Raw genomic sequence first — 17622 nt, forward strand, 5'->3', positions numbered from 1 at the left:
AGGATGAATGCTGAAGCCTAGAGAGGGTTAATGGGGGGAAAATACAAGACCTGGCAAGGGATTGGGGTGGGAGGTCGTCTTTGGTGGGAAGTGAAGCACAGGAGACCTTAGGAAGTGACTGGAAAGACAGACAAAAGGCCTGGAAATACAAGCAGGGAGAGACAGAGAACACAGACAGGACAAGAGAGGAACGAGAAATAAGGTAGAACTTGCAGTTAGGCAAGAGTGGGAAATGGAGAGAGATAAAGCACAAAAATGGAGCAGGGCCTATAGGCATGGGAGGCACATGAACTGCCAGCTGGGGGAGGCTAGCCCTGAAGCCCGCCTCTTCTGTACACACACACACACCGCTGAAGCCCACAGCCCCCCCCACCATGGCCACCGGCTCCCACCCTAGGCTAGTGCACCCAGCCCAGGGAGGGTGGGTGGTGCAGCCCCAGCCCCACCCTAGCCCTGAAGCGCCAGGAAGGTGGGGTGGTGCGGCCCCAGCATCCGCAGCCCCAGAGCGCCGAGAGGATGGGTGGTGTGGCCCCAGCACCAGTCTCAGCCCGAGCCCTTGCTAGGACCACAACATAGGGACTGGGCAACTGGCAGGAGAGGGTCTGGAGGCAGAGCATGGTTGGGGCCACTCCTGGCTGGTTGGGGAGGCACAGCCTCCCCCAGTCTATGATACCCATCGCCCAGGCCTATAGGTCAACAGAGTAAAAATATATTAAAAAGTAGAAGAAAAGCAGCGGCGAGGAGGAAGTGGAAGTGTAAAGAAACTAAAATGTAATGAACGGTGTGGGGCGGGGGAAGGAAAACAGGACCAGGAGAAAGTGATAACATAGCCAGTTACTTGTTCTGCCTCTGCAAATGCAGGGAACTGCAATCATATCTGTTGCCCTCTCCTTTTAAAATCAGTCTTTCCATTTCCAAACATTGAATATGCTCACTGCCCTGGAGCATGGTGGAGCTGTATCTTCTAAAATCCTCTGAGCATCCTCCTTAAAACTAGCCTCCTTAAGAGCTATCTGTTCTGCAGAGGAGTAATTCCTTTAGAAACAGGGAAGTGTCACGACATCTAATGAGGGCTGTTATTTTCTTTCTGTAACTGAAGAGAGCTGGATATCATTTCCCTATAAACTCAGAAAGATATGGTTGGGAATACAGAGTGGGGAAGGCATAAAGACAATGAAACCTGTTTGCTCTTATACAAAAAATTCCATGTGCTAAACAAAGAATGACCTAAATTAGGTTCACATTGTGGATGCAGAGGCTAAGTGATGTGCTGATGCTGAAAAACCAAGTTCCACAGGATTCCAGTATTAGGAGTGGGTGGAACTCAGTGGGTGTTTTGTTCAATAGTATGTTAAGCCTAACCTATTAATACTTACAATGAAAAGTATTCAAGGAAAATGCAAACATCTGACAAGGAAAATCAGATGATTCAGTTTGGGGACTAAAGAGCATGCCTAAACATATATTTATTCAGATGCTCTCAGGGCTATATAAACTTTAATGCTCAAGATAAAGGAGGATTCAGAAGCACGATAATGAATTGTCATTGTTCTGCCATCTTCTGCTCCCCCCCCCCCCCCGCCCAATCCCCTTTTCATACCAGGAAACATTCATTATTTTTTGGAATGTCCGTTACAAAGCACCTTCCTTCTTCAATACTCCAGTGCCCTCTAGTGCGCCAAAGGAGATGTTCTGGCTTCCATCATCTGTACTATAATCAAAAGAGAAAGACACCATTTTACATTGCACAGTAAGACAATAGTGTCTGAAATCTTCACAGCACTTCTCTCTCTTTTAAACGAAAGCTCCCCCCTCCCCCCGTGTTTCAGAGCATTCAAATGAGTGTAGGAAATACCTTACCGATTCCTGCCCAGAACATTGTTACAACCAAAGAGACAGTCCTGAGAGACCAATCCTGGTTGGAGACTTAGCCCAGTGACTCCTGGGACAGGACCCTGGCAGGTCAGTCATTGCAGTGTGAATCCTCATGCCCCACAGACACAACTGATAAAGTTCACAGTTCTGTACCTCACTGACTGTCAACGTCTTGATTTAACAGCTTCCCCAATAACATCACTGTAGCATTGCCAGTGCCCACTGCTTGTAACAACCTCTTTTCTCAGACACCACCTCCTCGTACATACTTCCCACAAGATAAAAAAAAATGTAGTTGGGTCATTCCTCAGTCACGCTCGTACTTGCAAAACCAAGTGACAAAACCTGTATCCTATTGCAAATGGTTGCACAGACACTATGGCCAGGGAGACTAGTTTGTCATGTGATTCTGGATGATTTTAAGGAGAAATCATGATTAAGGGCCTGCCTCTCTGTCATCTTCTCCAAGCTCAGGTCCCCCTTGTTGTACTTCAAACTCCCTGAATTCCTGCCTCCATTGTATTTCCAGTACTGGACACCAGCAACCAGCTTTTATTCCATCCTCACAGGAGTTCCATGAGCACTTGCCAATCAGCACAAGCACTTGCCTGAGTACAATGGAAAAAGAAGCTCTCCGCAGGGGGCAGAAACTATAGGAACCCAGAGAGCCTGGTCTACAATTAGATTCAAATGTTATTAGTAGTATTTTCAAAGGAGACTAAGGGAATTAGGTGCCAAACTGCCATTAAAATTCAATAGTAATTGTGCACCTGACTCCCTTAGGATATTACAGTATATTAATATATAAAACAATAACTCAGAACTTTCACTCTTTATGGTGTCCTCAATGTTTCCCCACCAAGGAAGGTGCCAGACAAGTTCAAGGGTGGAGACAAGGGCCAGGGAAAGATAGAAGAGCAGAGGGGATAGAGAAAGCTGCATGAGTCTGGATCCACTCTGACTTTACACTGCAAACATGCTGCTGTAGTTAAAGTGTTGGGCAGTTTCTTGAAACCCACCTTGCCACCCTTCTTCTGCGGTGGCCCCTAATGTGGGTGATGACGGAAACAGCTCATGTGCAGAAGATTACAGGCTCAGGAAGCAACACCCTGGACAAAGCTTCATACCTCTGCTCTAACAGCAAACAGTTCAGCTGTACTCGTGCATGCCCTGACCCCACGGAGCTGACAATGGATGCTCCTCCACGCTCTCAGCCTGAGCAGCAGGTTGCAATCTGGGGAGCGAGGGAACAATCCAGGGCAGCAAAAACAAGAAAAAGGGGGAAAGGGAAAAGAAAAGAGAAAAGTATAAGATAGATATAAAAAAAAACATGATACCTGAGGTGTGAAGGGACACAGGAGGAGAAATAGTAAGAAGGGCCCAGCTGCCAATCAATTATCCATTGTAAAATTTTAATATTCATTATTCCTCCATATACCACTGCCAGACTCATGGTAGGTCTAGTGATGGCACAATGGATTACATTGTAAGAAACACAGGAACAGATTTAAGGATGACTTTTCTTCTCTCTGCCCACAAGGGAGCATGGTCCCTATACTGTGGCTGGGGAATTGGAAGAGATTAACATAGAGCTAGGTATGATAACTGCTACTAGTAGGTTGGAAGAAACAACCAGAAGAAATGACAGAAATTATCTCTACCCCCACAATTGAGGGAATTCAGTATTTGTTGGCAACTCAAGTGTTGGGGGTCTGGGCAAACCATACACTGCATTTAGGTCAGGTAGAAGCAGTAGTCAAGAAGGAATATTATTATCCCCCTAGACAGGTGCCGTGCAACCTTATCCTTAGGAGATGGATCTTACTTCCATCATCTGCGCCATTGGTTAGACACTGCAATGTGCTCTACAAGTGGCTGAATCATAACTAAATTCAGAAGCTAGAAGTGTTGAAGAAAGCAGCTGCTTTGGTTAGCAGGGCATCTATAAAGAGCATCAGACATTGCACTGGATACCTGTGAGCTTCCAGGTGGATTTTAAGGCATTGACATGGACATATAAAGCCCAAAATGACCCGGGAAGAGCCTATTTCTCTCCTCCGGAGAGACAGTTGCAATCGGCAGAAGCACTGATGCTAGAGTCTTCTCTGGATGACAGAGGGAATTGCTAGCAGTGCATTCTCCATCCGGGTAGCCCAGCTTTATTAACCTTCAGGACATGCTGCACGGCACATTTGGTTCACCTGACCTTTGAAGAAGGCTAGGGGAGAATTGAAGATGAGTGGAGGTTTTACATTTTCATTATAGGCAGCTGCTAGGGAAATGGGGTGAGCTGATTAAACTGTATTTTGTTTGCAATTTTAAACAACTGGCAAGGTGCTCAAAACCTGTGGTATTTTTTTACTGTTTATAAATCAAAAGCAAATATATAAAATTAAAATAAACACAGCTAAATCTTTGAAGTAAACAGATGGAACAGAAACATAATATTCACAATATACGTGTCAAACAGAAATGCATAATTGTTTAATGTGCTTGGATTCCGATATAATAATTATAACTAAGTTCTACTTCCTCTCAGTATGTTCTAGCTCAATTGGAAGCCAGGATCCAGCAAAGAACCAAAACACAGCATTCAAACACTTCTCAATTATGCACTGGATTCAGCTTCAGAATTTGCACGATCTCAATTTGTTCATTCAAAATTATATTACAGATACATTTGCGGTAAAATATCCTGCCTGTGACTACCCAAGTTTATACATGTTATGTTTATCTTCAAGCTTTTTTAATAATTTAAAATAATTAAAGTTAATAGTCCTTGAATGTTACAAAAGAGAACTTCACTGGTATTCACAAATGAATGCAAACTAATATGATCCCTATTTTGTATTTAAATGGTGTATTATTATATATTATTAATCTACAAAAGCTTTAGCTGATTTGCAGAACTGAAGATCCATATTAACAGCAATTAATGTCTAACCATAAACAGACATTAGTGTACTATAACCTTGAATAAAGTGTTAATTGCATTAATACCACAGTGTAATCAGGATAAATTGGATTTTACTTAAATTAGTTTTTACTTAGTGAGATTAGATACCTTAGCCACTCAGCCGCTCTGCTCTAGCTTCATAACCATCATTTTTCATGATTCCCATTATTTTTCCTCCATCTAGGACATGAGTTACAACATTATTATACAAATTTCACCATCATGCAAAGTTGTTTTGTATTATGGACTCCTTGAAGACTTAACAGCCAGTGCAGAGCTGCCCTAGTAGGAAGTTGGAACATGCTAGGGCTATGAATCGTCAGGGGTGCAGTATCTTCTGCTAGCTGATACAGAGGCAGGGTGGGGGCCAGACAGCCACTTCATCTTAGGACCCCAGAGTGCCCTTTGAGGGATCTGTCCTGCTTTCTTAGGAGCAGAGGAATTACAATTGTGCCTAGCTGTTTGCACAGGTACAAGGGTGGGGGCTGTCCTTTTTCTGGGAAAAATCTGACTTTAGGGTATGTCTGCACTGCAAACAAAACAAAACAAAAAAACCACCGGTGGCAGAGAGTCTCAGAGCCTGAGTCCACAGACTCAGGCTAACAGGACTCACATAACGGCACTAAAAATAATAGTGCAGATGTTTCTGCTCAAGCTCTGAAACCTGGGAAGGAGGGTGAGTCTCAGAACCTGACCTCCAGCCCAAGCAAGAACATTTACACTGCTATTTTTAGAGCCATAGCCAAACTCACATCTGGGCTCTGAAACTGCCACAGGGTTTTTTTTCTTTGCAGTTTAGACAAACCCATCATAGAGACCCTTAAGAAAACCTTCCCCATGATACTTCTTTTACATTGAGATTAGCAATCATTTTTGAGTGCCCAAAAGTGTGAGTCACTTCACAGGAAGGTTCTTGTCCCAAATTGTTTACGATCTAAACCCACTGATGTGATGTGACATATGTGCTGTCCCAGTATATTTATAAATGACAGTCCTCAGGGCCTAGTCGGAAATGACTCAAAATCAACAGAAGTGATTTGCAAGGGACTGCTCTATTAGAAGAATTCTGAAGATCGTGGAAAGGTTAAGGGAATATAGTTTCCATTTCAAAATTAGAGAATGTGGGAGTTTGACTGTACGGCCTTGTTTTCTAGTGTTATTCACACCATAGAAATCATTTCTGGGGCTGATGGAAATATTGCATCACTGATTTTTTTAAAAGCTCCAGCAAAGCTGTTTAGCCATAAATATAGTGCTTTGCCCATGTTAAAATAATTGCTACAACCATGCAATTGAGCAATGCTAACACTTGTATGCTTTGGAGCAGGGACTTGAAATTTGGCAGGGAATTTTCCCTGGTGTCAAGGATGTTTTTTGCTCTTTCCATGAGAAGCTGTCCAAATTTGGCTAAGTTATAAGTCTAGAAAATTTCAGTTCACACATGCTCAATAGAGACAAGTTATAGTATGGCAGCTAAATTCTCCAAAGATTCCTTCTGCACTGAATATGCTCCATCCCCTCACAGAGTGTATGTATGTTCCCACAGAGTGACTGAGTACTCCATCCTGGGGATGCAGAACTGAGCAGCACTTTCCCTGCAATTCCTACTCCTAGTTGCCAGGATTTACTGTGGTCCCAGAACTGAGAGAGGGGAGACTGTCTCCTGTGCTCTCAGCCCCTGATGGAGCCCAGGCAGCAAGGAGGATAAGGAGCAAATAGTGCAACTGGAATCTGGAGGGGTGATGAATGCAGAAAGGAGGAAAGGGGAAAAGAAGCAGAGCAGGGAGATGGGCAGGGGAGACTAGAAGCCAGGGTTGGGGAGAAGTTAGGAGCAGGAACAGAGCCAGGAAACGGAGGACAGGTATGGAAGGGGGCAGAAAATGGGAGATAGGAACAAGAGGGGGAGAGGGGCAGGAACTGAAGATGAGCAGAGGGACAGGTAGGACCTGGGAAGCATGGGGGTGGGTGAATGGGCCAGGAGATAGAAGCAGCAGGGAACACAAAGAGGCTGGCGAAGAGCAGGGGCTGTTAGGTCTATAACCATGAGAGTGCACTCGCTTACAGAACATGAAACAGAACCCATTTTTGACTTTCAATAAAATTTGAGCTCCTAAGTGCCTATGTCATTTTGAAAGTGGGACTTAGGCATTTTTGAAAATGCTAGTGTAGATCTTATAACTAAATTGTTTTTCACAGCTCAAGCTCAGGACAATCGGATATCAGGAATACTAATATTCATGGGATTTACAAAGGAGATGTACAGAAATTTTGAAATACTGTATATTCCTTTAAAAAATATAAAGTACCTGAAATTAGGGAAATGAAAGCTGACAAATATACACTGAGTCAATCGATGGTATTGTTCTGTATTTATTTATATTTATTTTTAAGCTGTTTAGAGAAGTAGTTAAAAATTGCTGCTGTGTGATTTTCAGATATGTTCTTACTTGTGGAGTGAGCATCAATTGTATTTTTAGCACTAAAGTTGGCCATAATTATAAATATTTTTGTGAATTTTAATCTTTTCATATTTCATATTTTATTTTAGGCAACAGGACTATTTAGATGTTTCCAAATCTTATTTACACTCAGTTATCATTTAAGCCTTTTTCCAGTAATTACATTTGAATTTTGTATTCAGCAAATATCCTGTTTATACCAAAAAAGTGTTTCTCATTCTTATTGCTTTGCAATAAATCAAAAACACCAGCCAGGATCTGCAGATTTCCTGAGATTTCAGTCTACGAAGAACAAAGCAGCCTACCCCTGATCTGGAAACAAGCAAACCCCTGAGTTTGCATGGAGATCCATTCAGTTTATTGTCCACCCATGCAGCATCAACTGCGGGACTGTGTTCTGATCTGTCCCTAATCATCTTTCGCTAATGATCTAGTTCAGCAGTCTGATGAAACTCACATTTATAAAGGTGGAAACAAACAGTAAAACATTTAGACGTTAGATGGCAGCAAACGTCTGAAAACTGAGCTCTGCCTGCAGTCTGACCCAAATCAGTTATGGGAATCTACAGAATACTCCAATTCTCTTTGGTTCAGCTGTTGGAGAACTCTCTTACCTAAAGACCTAATATTTTCTCAGACTGCTCCTATAGAGCTTAGAATCTCAGTTTTGCCAACACGGCTAAGTAACTCAAAATTACAGCATCCCCTCCTCCAGTTTTCCCTCCTCACAGTTAGTCCCTGCACTAATAACACACAGTAGAATAGAACAGAACTTGAAGGATTTTTTTTTAATTGCTTTTACTTGTAAGTCCATGCAGACATTTTTTATGCTATTTTACTGTAATTTTAGGAACAGACTTTTACAGTTACTGGTTCAATATCATTATGTTTATTTAGTAACCTCTTTTCCTAATGAGGTATGAGTAAACAACAGGTATATTTTTCACTTGACAAAATGTAAATATTATCTTTAAATATAATTTTCCTAATAATGTTTATTGCTTTATTAACATACAACATTTATTTCAAGCTAACAGATTCTTCTGAAGGCATGCAGAGGGAGTTAACCAAGAGCTTCCTACAAATTCTGGAAAGCCAGATGTTTCCTGAAGATTTATATTTCCTTTAATTAAATAAAATGGAAAATACAAGTTTTGTACTCTAATCTTACAGATTGCTCTTTTACTATTTAGAAGTATTGGGCTCAGTTGTCAAAGGCCACTTTTGGACACATACAGTTGTGAATTAGGTAGTCATTGTGTATGCACAAGGCATATGGTCAAATGAGCCCAGGGCCTGATCCAAGAGCCAGAGAAATGAATGGGAACCTTTTCATTTGCTTCACTGGGAGTTGGATCAGTGCCTTAGTGTGTAAGCAGTTGCATTGAAAATTGGGCTCATAGAGTGCATGCACACAAGCTGCCAAGTTCCCTGGGAAGCTTTTGAGTTCTTTGTGCACAGAAATTAACCACAGGGGAGGGAGTTGCATAGACCTGGTGGACCTTCTGCAGCCTGCTGTAAATTAAGTCAAAGTATGTTTGTAGACACGGCTCTGGCCCACCTTGCCCATATCTCATTGATGAACATGAATGAAGAGAGGAAACTGTCAATTGGTCAGTCAGCAGACATCTCTCATGGTAGCCCTCATCATTCTCATTAAGTCCACATAATATCCCATCCATTTAGAGAGGTGAAGAACTTCAAACATAGATGCAAAGATCTGAAAAATGGACAGCTGCAGTATCTCTACCATCTCTAGGAACAGTTCATGGAAAGAAAACCTCCAGTGTCCCTTAGCATAAGCTTAGAGGGTTTTAGGAGGGTGGACAACACACATGCAGTAAACTGAGGCCTTGTGTGCAAATAATCAAATGCAGGTGTTCACCCAGAAAAGTGGTGACAGACTATGGCTGAGTAAAAATAGCAAGAGTAGTAGCCACCGAGCCAGGAGCTTAGATAAATACAATGGCAAACTTGATTTTCCCTCTGCACAAGAAAAAGCTCACTGTCTGCTGACAACTCCAGTGCATCAAAGTCCAGGCTCAGAGAGCATGTGCTGGGATTGACAGATCAGAATGTGCCTTCCACAGAGCTCAGTATTCAGACAAGCACTCATTTAGTCATCTATAAATAGAAGCAGAGTAACTCTAGCAAATCTATGGAGGGGCTTTACAAAGGCAGCCTTTGTCAGAACATACAGATAGTCCATGCCAAACATGAGCCATCCAGGCATTGTACAACAGTAGTAATCATTGTAAGTTTTCTTTTGCAGACCTGCATCCCTCCCCTACCTACTCCATCTTTCAGGATAGTGTGAGCTTTAGACATTGCAGAAACTTCAGTGGAGACACCTTTAAATGACAACAGTGACAACCCAGAGAACAAAGAGGACCATTCCTCACCCTTTGCCAGCCAGGACCAGATCTCCCAATCCCATCCTGCTTCATGGCCCAGCCTCTGTTCCTGGATCTGCCCCCCTTTATCCCCTTTGGTACTTGCCTTTTCTACTTTGGAATTCCTCTGTCCTTCTACTATTGCTCTGCCACCACCTGGACTCAAAGTCTGCTATTTACATGCAGAAAACAGGGAAGCAGCAACATTTAACATCAGGGAAGGCAGAGAGGGTTTGGGAGTACTCCATAAGGGTCTATCAGTGGTTCTCAAACTTTTGTATTGTTGACCCCCTTTCACACAGCAAGCCTCTGAGTGTGACCCCATTTATAAATTAAAACACGTGTTTTATATTTAACACTATTATAAATGCTGGAAGTAAAGCGGGGTTTGGGGTGGAGGCTAACAGCTCACAACTTCCCACATAATAATCTCGCAACCCCCTGTGGGGTCATGACCCCCAGTTTGAGAACCCCTGGTCTACATGAAGAACCAACAAGGAAATCAGGTGCTTTTTAAATTAGGCTTCTTTCTGGGTTACAATACGACTAGCTAATATGATTGTAACGTTAACCAAATCATTAGATGCTAAGGGGGTTTCAAATCATGTTAGCTAACTTGATTTTTAAAAGTACCATTTCCCTAGCTTATTCCTTGTGCAGACAGACTTCTACAGGGAATAATGGGTTTAGCAACTGGTAAATAAGTACTTATTTCACAGTCTAGATTCAGAAGGGATATTGATCAGTATGATTATCAGTCTTCCAGATCTTTTTGTTTTTCCAAGGTTGTAAGAGTGGTGTTGTGAGTCATTTCTGGAAGAATCACCCACCTTAAGGAGCAATTGGAAGAGTTTTGTTTGACAGATTTTTGAATTCAGTTCAAATCCATTGGAGCCCAGCATGTTTCTAGAGTGATGACCATCAATTACTTGTATAATTTCTCCTTGGTCAATATCAAAGTGACAATTTCTCTTGTCACTTCTGCACTGAGCTTTTTTTGTGTGGGGTGAGTTAAGGAAAAAGTTATATTAAGACTAGTTTGTTTTTTGTGGCGTTAAATAAAGAATTACATAAAACTTTTTTTAAAAATGCTATTTCTTCTTTATTGATTTCTTATACCAGGGATTTGGTTTTTAGCCAACAGAGAGCTCTGCACGGGAGCAGCCTACTCAGTCTGGCCACCATTGCCGAACTCACAAAGAAGCTAGCAATACTGGTTTTTGCCATAAGGACAGTGGTAGATTTAAAAAATCTAACCTACTTCATTTTATGTATTTCATAAATACATCTTAAAATCAATCCATTTTCTGAATTTAGTTTATTGGGAAATACTGGTTGGCACAATCGAAAAGAACATTAACCCTATTCCCTTATGAGGAAATAAGGCAAAGGCCACAAAGAGAACTCTAGATTTTTCTCGAGAGTGGTGACAAAAAATAATTGCAGGCATAATGTGGTCACAAATGAGCAAAATGACCTGAAAGTAACAGGCACTGCCATAGGTTCCCCACATGCCATGAGAGATATGGGCTGGTCATGTGTTCTTCTGCTAAAACGCCTCCTCCTTCCTCCTATTCAGCTATGGAACAAGAAGAGGAGACAGTCAACTCATGGCCTAATTCCTCCTTTCCAATAATTCAGATCCAGCAAATTTTAAGGCCAACTTAAGTTCTTCTTTCTGTCATATTGACTTGACATGTTGAAATTGTTCTTACTGGCAAAAAATTATGCTACCCTATATGAAACTGGAAGTGCATACAAAAGGAGTTTTGTTATTCCACTGAAAAACAATTTATTATAGCTGGTTTTCTTTTTTTCATTAAAACATTTTTTTAGTGAAAATGACTTTTCAAACAAAACAAATTTTTACAGAAAGTCTGCATTTGGTCCAAAAAAGTTCAGTTTTTCAGTGAAAAACTGGAAGCTAAAAACTAAACATTTTTAAACTGAAAAATGCTATTTAACATTCATTCCACACTTTTCCCCTGACAGCTAAAAAATACTAATGTCTCCTATTTAGAGGGGTCCTTTATAACTCCATCACCTCGCTGTACCATCTTGATTTACAGTGAGATCTATCTGACATATGGTCATGGTATAATAATGTTGGGACAGATGGCAAAACTGTACTGGCTCCTGGATATCACTACTATATCATTCAATTTCTTGAGCAGCCCTCAAGAGTCACTATCATCTCTAAAGTTCCTTCTTGTGTATTCAAGACAGAAAATGGAGGATGCCACTTTCAAATGTCCAACTCACTCTACATGGGAAGAATACTCACTGATGCCAAGGAGAGTTCTATGCGTGGAAGGTGAGATGATTTTAGAATCACAGACAAGTTTGCAGAGCTAAGAAGATAACATTGCTTTCCAATATGTCATGTCACATGGTCAAGCAAAATTATCCTTTCCTAACTAAACATTCTATGTGGTAGATCGTTGAATATTTAACTGTCAAACTCAAAATGCAATGCAGGCTATTATAAATGAGCCACAGCATTATCTGTATACACGACATGGGAACTTTTAACAGATATCTGATCCTTTTAGAATAGGAATTTCATATTAGCCATAAAAAGAGTTTAAAGCATGAACAGGAAGATTTTTTTTACACTTAGTATTTCATAAGAAAAGTGGCTTTTTTACTTATTTCTTACTAGTTCTGCCATAGTCTCCCTACAGATTTTCTTCTCTATTAATCCACATTTAAGTGTAGATGTGAGCTAGCCAAGACAAAAGCTTTGCCAAGGGTAAAGAAAACAAGAATAGATGAAAGCTCACTGCACTCCAATGCCAAAGTTTACATTTTAAATGCCTTACTTTATGTGGCAAACACTCAAGGGGAAAAAGTGACACTGATGCAGACTTTAATTGTCCAAGCTATTTTGGGCATAACACTATTATGACCCACGCTGATGGTAAAGTTTCCTTAGGAGGGATGTGACTCAAGATAGTGCTGCTTCCTTTTCCTTAGATTTTGCAGGTTCTGTACTAGTGTGGTGCAAGCTGTTTATCATGTTAATGGCATAATAATAACTGTTTTCATTAGGAAATGGCCTGCTGGAGCAGTGCCTAGTCATTGTGTCACTACACCCCTGCCCCCCCTCGGCCCCCGCAAGCTGGATCAGAACTGCAGACTGAGAGCCTCACATTTCCTCATTAACTCTGGAAAATTCCCATAATGAATTCCGTAATTTGGGCCTTTTCTTGTTGCTTAACAATTGCTGGAAGAATTTCAGTTTTTTACGGCATTACAAGGATTTCCAAATTAAGGAGCAAATAGTGTTTGTTTTGGAAACCATGCCTAAAACTAGATAACCCACAAAGGATAACTATTATCTTGAGAAAAGCATAATATAAAGGACATGGATGTCCACCTTTTATTCTCACTCCAACATTTTAGTTGCACCATAAATCCTCATATTTTGTGACCTTGTGAGTGAACCTCAAAAAAGTGTGGTGTTTCCCTTCAGTTCAGACCTTCAAATGCAATTATACCATGAAAAAATGACTCTACAAGAGGCATCATGGGGTCCAAATTGTTTATTTCCTCTCAGTTATTTCCACTGTAAATCTGCTTAGTTTACAAGTAAAAAGATGAGCTTTTCTTTATAACTGACAGATCTGCAGACTCAGCCTAGCATCAGAAGGTGAAATAAAGGTTCTGCAATCCAAATTATACCCTCATATCCACCTGTGCAACCCCACTGTCTTCAAATTACACCCTCAATGATAACTCTTTCTCTTAACCATCCAAATAAGCAAACTTGGGCTGGAAATCTTGTGAGAATAGTCCTGCTTAGAAAATTGTGTTTCTGTCTGGGCCAGAAATATCACAAGTACACTCTTCATTAGGGTATATTAAGCATGTCATTTTATACTCTCAGCTGCAACTAGGACATGCAGACGTGCAAAAGTCATATCCCAATATGATAACGACTTTAGAGATGAAGCAAATGTATTATGACAGTCATTCAATGGCCATCCAACACTTCAGTCCATCTTTACTTTAGACCATATGTACATTTGGTATTACACATTTACACATTCCAATTGTAATCTAGAGTTCTCCTCAAAGGGTAACAATTTGAAGCAGTCTGTTACCATATACTCTTAAATCACTGTGAGGAGTCCCAAAAGTACACCATCACCAGGGGCAGCTCTATGTATTTTGCCGCCCCAAGCACGGCAGTCAGGCGGCTTTCGGCAGCGCGCCTGCGGAAGTCCGCTGGTAATGCAGATTCGGCGGCATGCCTGCGGGAGGTCCGTCGGTCCCACAGATTCGGTGTACCCACCGCCGAATTGCTGCCGAATCCGCGGGACCAGCGGACCTCCTTCAGGCATGCCGCCGAAGGCTCCCTGACTGCCCCCCCCCACGGCTTGCCGCCCCAGGCACGTGCTTGGTGCGCTGGTGCCTGGAGCTGTCCCTGACCATCTCCTGTCTACAGTATCTTAGACTTTTATGTGGTATCTAACATTGTACTGTGTAAGCATAGCACAAAATGAAGAACCTGAAAATGTTATTACCGTACTGAGATATGACTGTTGGAAGGACAGTACTGTTTTTTCAACAGCAAATTAACATTTCCAGATCTATCTGCTTATGGGAGGTACCTTCATCCATTTACAACAATTAAATAAATGATATGACAACAATACATGGCATTCAGTGAGTAATATAGGCAAATGACAATTTTGAGACATTGCTAACCTAAATTTTCTCTCACCTGTGCATGCCTTCAGAAGCTTCCTCAGCCCACTGGGCTAGACAGGTGCAGAGGTTGTGCCCCATGTTATGACTGTGCTTCTCCCTTAGATTTGGCTGAAAAGAATACCATGCAGCTGGCAGCCACCAAGGGGTAGGAATACATATTCTGCCCAATAAAGCTCATGTGTTGAGTTCACAAAAGGAAGATGTTTTTAATCTGTTAGCCTTTAATATTTAGATAATTGATTATATTGTTATTCAGTTAAACAGATTAGTATAACACATAAGGCTACCACCACTCCCAAAGAGATTTTGGGAAAGTTTATTTTAGGGTCATTGTTGGGGCAGAAGATGTCAAATCCTACTCTCACTTAAAACTATAAGAATATTTTCCACTGATTATCCTTGGCATGTTTGTTACTAGAGAAGTACTGAAACCCACATTAATCTACTTTTTCAAAATAGATATCTTGAGGGTAAATCAGGGATGCTTCCACACTGGGGAATTTATCCATCATTTTTTAAGTGGCAAAATTTGGGGGCACTTTTAGATTTTGGTGTAGTCTTCAAATATCAGATGGAAGCTTGGGTCAAAAATATCTTTCACCTACTTCAGGTAAAGCATTTTTTACTATTTTTCACTGATTTGGATGTTTCTACAGTTATCCAAACCTTTGTGACCTCTAGACTAGATTATTGCTAGAATCTGCTCATGAAGAAAACTCACATGAACCTGTCGGTTAGTCACAATGAGCATCTTACACCAGTTCTTAGACAACTGCACTGAATTCCTATTCATTTCCAGGTAGATGCAATTCAAGCTGTTGACTTTCATTGATGGTATAAAGCCCTACATCAATGATGGCAAAACTTTATTGTACCACATAAACATTACAAAAGAAATATTCAAAAGGCCAAGATGCAGAGGCATCTGTGCAATACTCACTGGGACTTCTGTTCTTCAGGGTTGTTTTTTTGGGGAGGGGGGCTTTTAATTCTAGTATTTTGTATCTTACATTCTACTCTCATCAGCTGATGTCAGACTTGAGTAAGTTTATTGTTTAAAACGGTTGTTTACATGGGCACATTGGGCCAGGGGAATCAATTCAGAGCCCTGGCAGGAAGGGGCTACATTGGTTTTTATGCCACCTTTACACCTATTATATTATGGGCTGCTGCAGATGGAGTAGCCTCTCACCTAAAGCAGACAGCTCTGAGAGATAATCTAATTTATGGAACCCCCTACAGGTTGCTAATGGACTTCCCCACAGCTTCAGCAAATGAGAATCCCTGTAGCTGGCATAAGTACTAGGATTCTCCTCCAGCATCAGCCACCTCCCACATTTGCTTTCTCTCCCTTCTGCCTGCAACATGCTCCTACACCTACACCTGGACTTCAGAGAGGGCTTCTAAGTGCTACTGTAATACAACAGATCAATATTAATAACAACAAAATACACTACTTGATTAGTGATACCTGATGTGGAAGGCCCTTGGTTTTCACTTTCTATTTTGGAATTTATCAGTTTAACTACAAAATTTTTAAAACAAGTGAAAGATCAGTGCAAAAATTAATTTCTCAGTTTTCCGTGTAAATATCACCTTCTTGTGTTTTTTTATAAAACTTGTAAAAAAGCACGTATGTTCTGAAACACAGTCAGATACAGTTTTTCATTTTCAACTCATTTTAGCAGGAGAAGTAGCTCACTATCTTTTATTTGCTTTGAAAGGTGCTAATTAATGCTATTATCTGTAAAGGTTACAGAACCACCATTTCTCCTTCTGGAGCAGGCCCAAAAGCAGAAGAGGTGGAGGAGGGAGCATGATGAGATGGCACCCTCACATCTTCCACCTCCACCTTGTCCAAAATTTTGCGTAAAAAAAATCCGTGCCCATCATCGCTGCTCAGATGATGGATGGGAATCAAAGAGAATCTCCAAAGACTGATGGTCTTCAAGATATCCTACAGGGAAGGGTTGTTTTTCCACATGACTTTTCATTGCTTACCTGTCAACCATAATTAGTATTATACTCTCCTAGCTCACTTTCTGTTTATTAGGTCCTTCCCTCCTGCAAAGCTTTTCATCACTCACTAATCCATCAGTATATCTCCCAGTAGTTGGAGGAGACATCCTTACAAAATGTAAATCAAAATTGCTCAGCATCTCAGAATATCATGCTGAGCTTGGCAGTCTTACAGGAAGAAAGTCTCTTGAGGCTCATCCATGCTATGGAAGGAAAAATACATTTTGCTCAGTTTAGATTCTTTTCATAACAAGTACTGTAGAAAGATTCTAAAAATAACATTTTTTTATTTTAAGGCTTCCAAGTAATTTCCCTTTGATTACAGAATCTAAAAATTCATATTTTAGAAGGTTTAGATGGGGGCGGGAGGGAGGGGTCAACAAAATTACTTCTGATCCAAGCAATTCTGATTCTAACTCTCTATTTTTATTTAAATTTTGAAAATACTTTCATAGTGTTTTCCCAGTTCATGATAGAATGAATGCTAATCTTTCTGTACATCCAAAATAGGCAGTAGTGGCCTATTTGGAAAAAGTCTAGTTTTCTAAATCATCATATCGCTTTCCTTATTCTCAGCAGTCAATATTCACATGCACAATGGCCTTGATATTGACATCAGTAATAGTCACAGAGTGTGTTTCCTGCCTCTTCTAATGAACCTCAATAGGTAGATAAGCTTAAGAAATACTACTATGGTGCTGGGAATTAGTACAGTGGTTTTTCACACAAAGAAAAGAGAAGTGTTATTCTCAGATTGGTTGGCTGGTAGAGAGTGCGCCCCTACACAGATTTCTAGGTATAGTTATTTGCATGTTTATTAATTATATTACAACATATTTTATCTGTCTTTTTCTTTTCTGTCCAACTAGGATTCCCAATTTCTAGTTAATTTTATATTCAATTAATATAAATGCTTCTACTGAGTTTTTTCTGTCAATAAAGAATAAGGAGTGACTATAAAGGCTCTACCATATTCATTTTAGTGCCTAGTTTTACTGCAGTATAGTAAATTATGTAAAGACTCATGACAAAACTGATCAGCAAGATTTCAACCCATGGCTTTCAGGGCCACAACAGAACCCTCCATCACTTAAGCTAAATGTGTTAGCTGATAGCTGTAGTAGGCCGCTATCCTCCTTGTAGACTAGTTACTAGAAGCGGACACAACACACACTGCAAGCATGTGTTGCTATTACTTTCTTGC

At 40.7% G+C, this 17622-nt stretch overlaps 1 protein-coding gene across 3 annotated transcripts in view; it reads right to left on the bottom strand.

The window, feature by feature from the left end:
* LOC101943306 (uncharacterized) overlaps positions 1 to 17622 on the bottom strand; it is a 146538-nt gene that overhangs the window by 89240 nt on the left and 39676 nt on the right. For 2 of the 3 annotated variants that reach the window (XM_065596489.1, XM_065596491.1), the window contains 3 exons: positions 4940 to 16621; positions 2895 to 3109; positions 1601 to 1711 (listed from right to left, as the gene is read on the bottom strand). The gene's annotated coding sequence lies outside the window, so the exon portion shown is untranslated. The remainder of the gene's footprint in view (positions 1 to 1600; positions 1712 to 2894; positions 3110 to 4939; positions 16622 to 17622) is intronic. The other variant, XM_065596490.1, reaches the window with a different exon arrangement.

Source organism: Chrysemys picta, chromosome 5 (assembly GCF_011386835.1).
Source record: "Chrysemys picta bellii isolate R12L10 chromosome 5, ASM1138683v2, whole genome shotgun sequence".
Lineage (NCBI taxonomy): Eukaryota > Metazoa > Chordata > Testudines > Emydidae > Chrysemys > Chrysemys picta.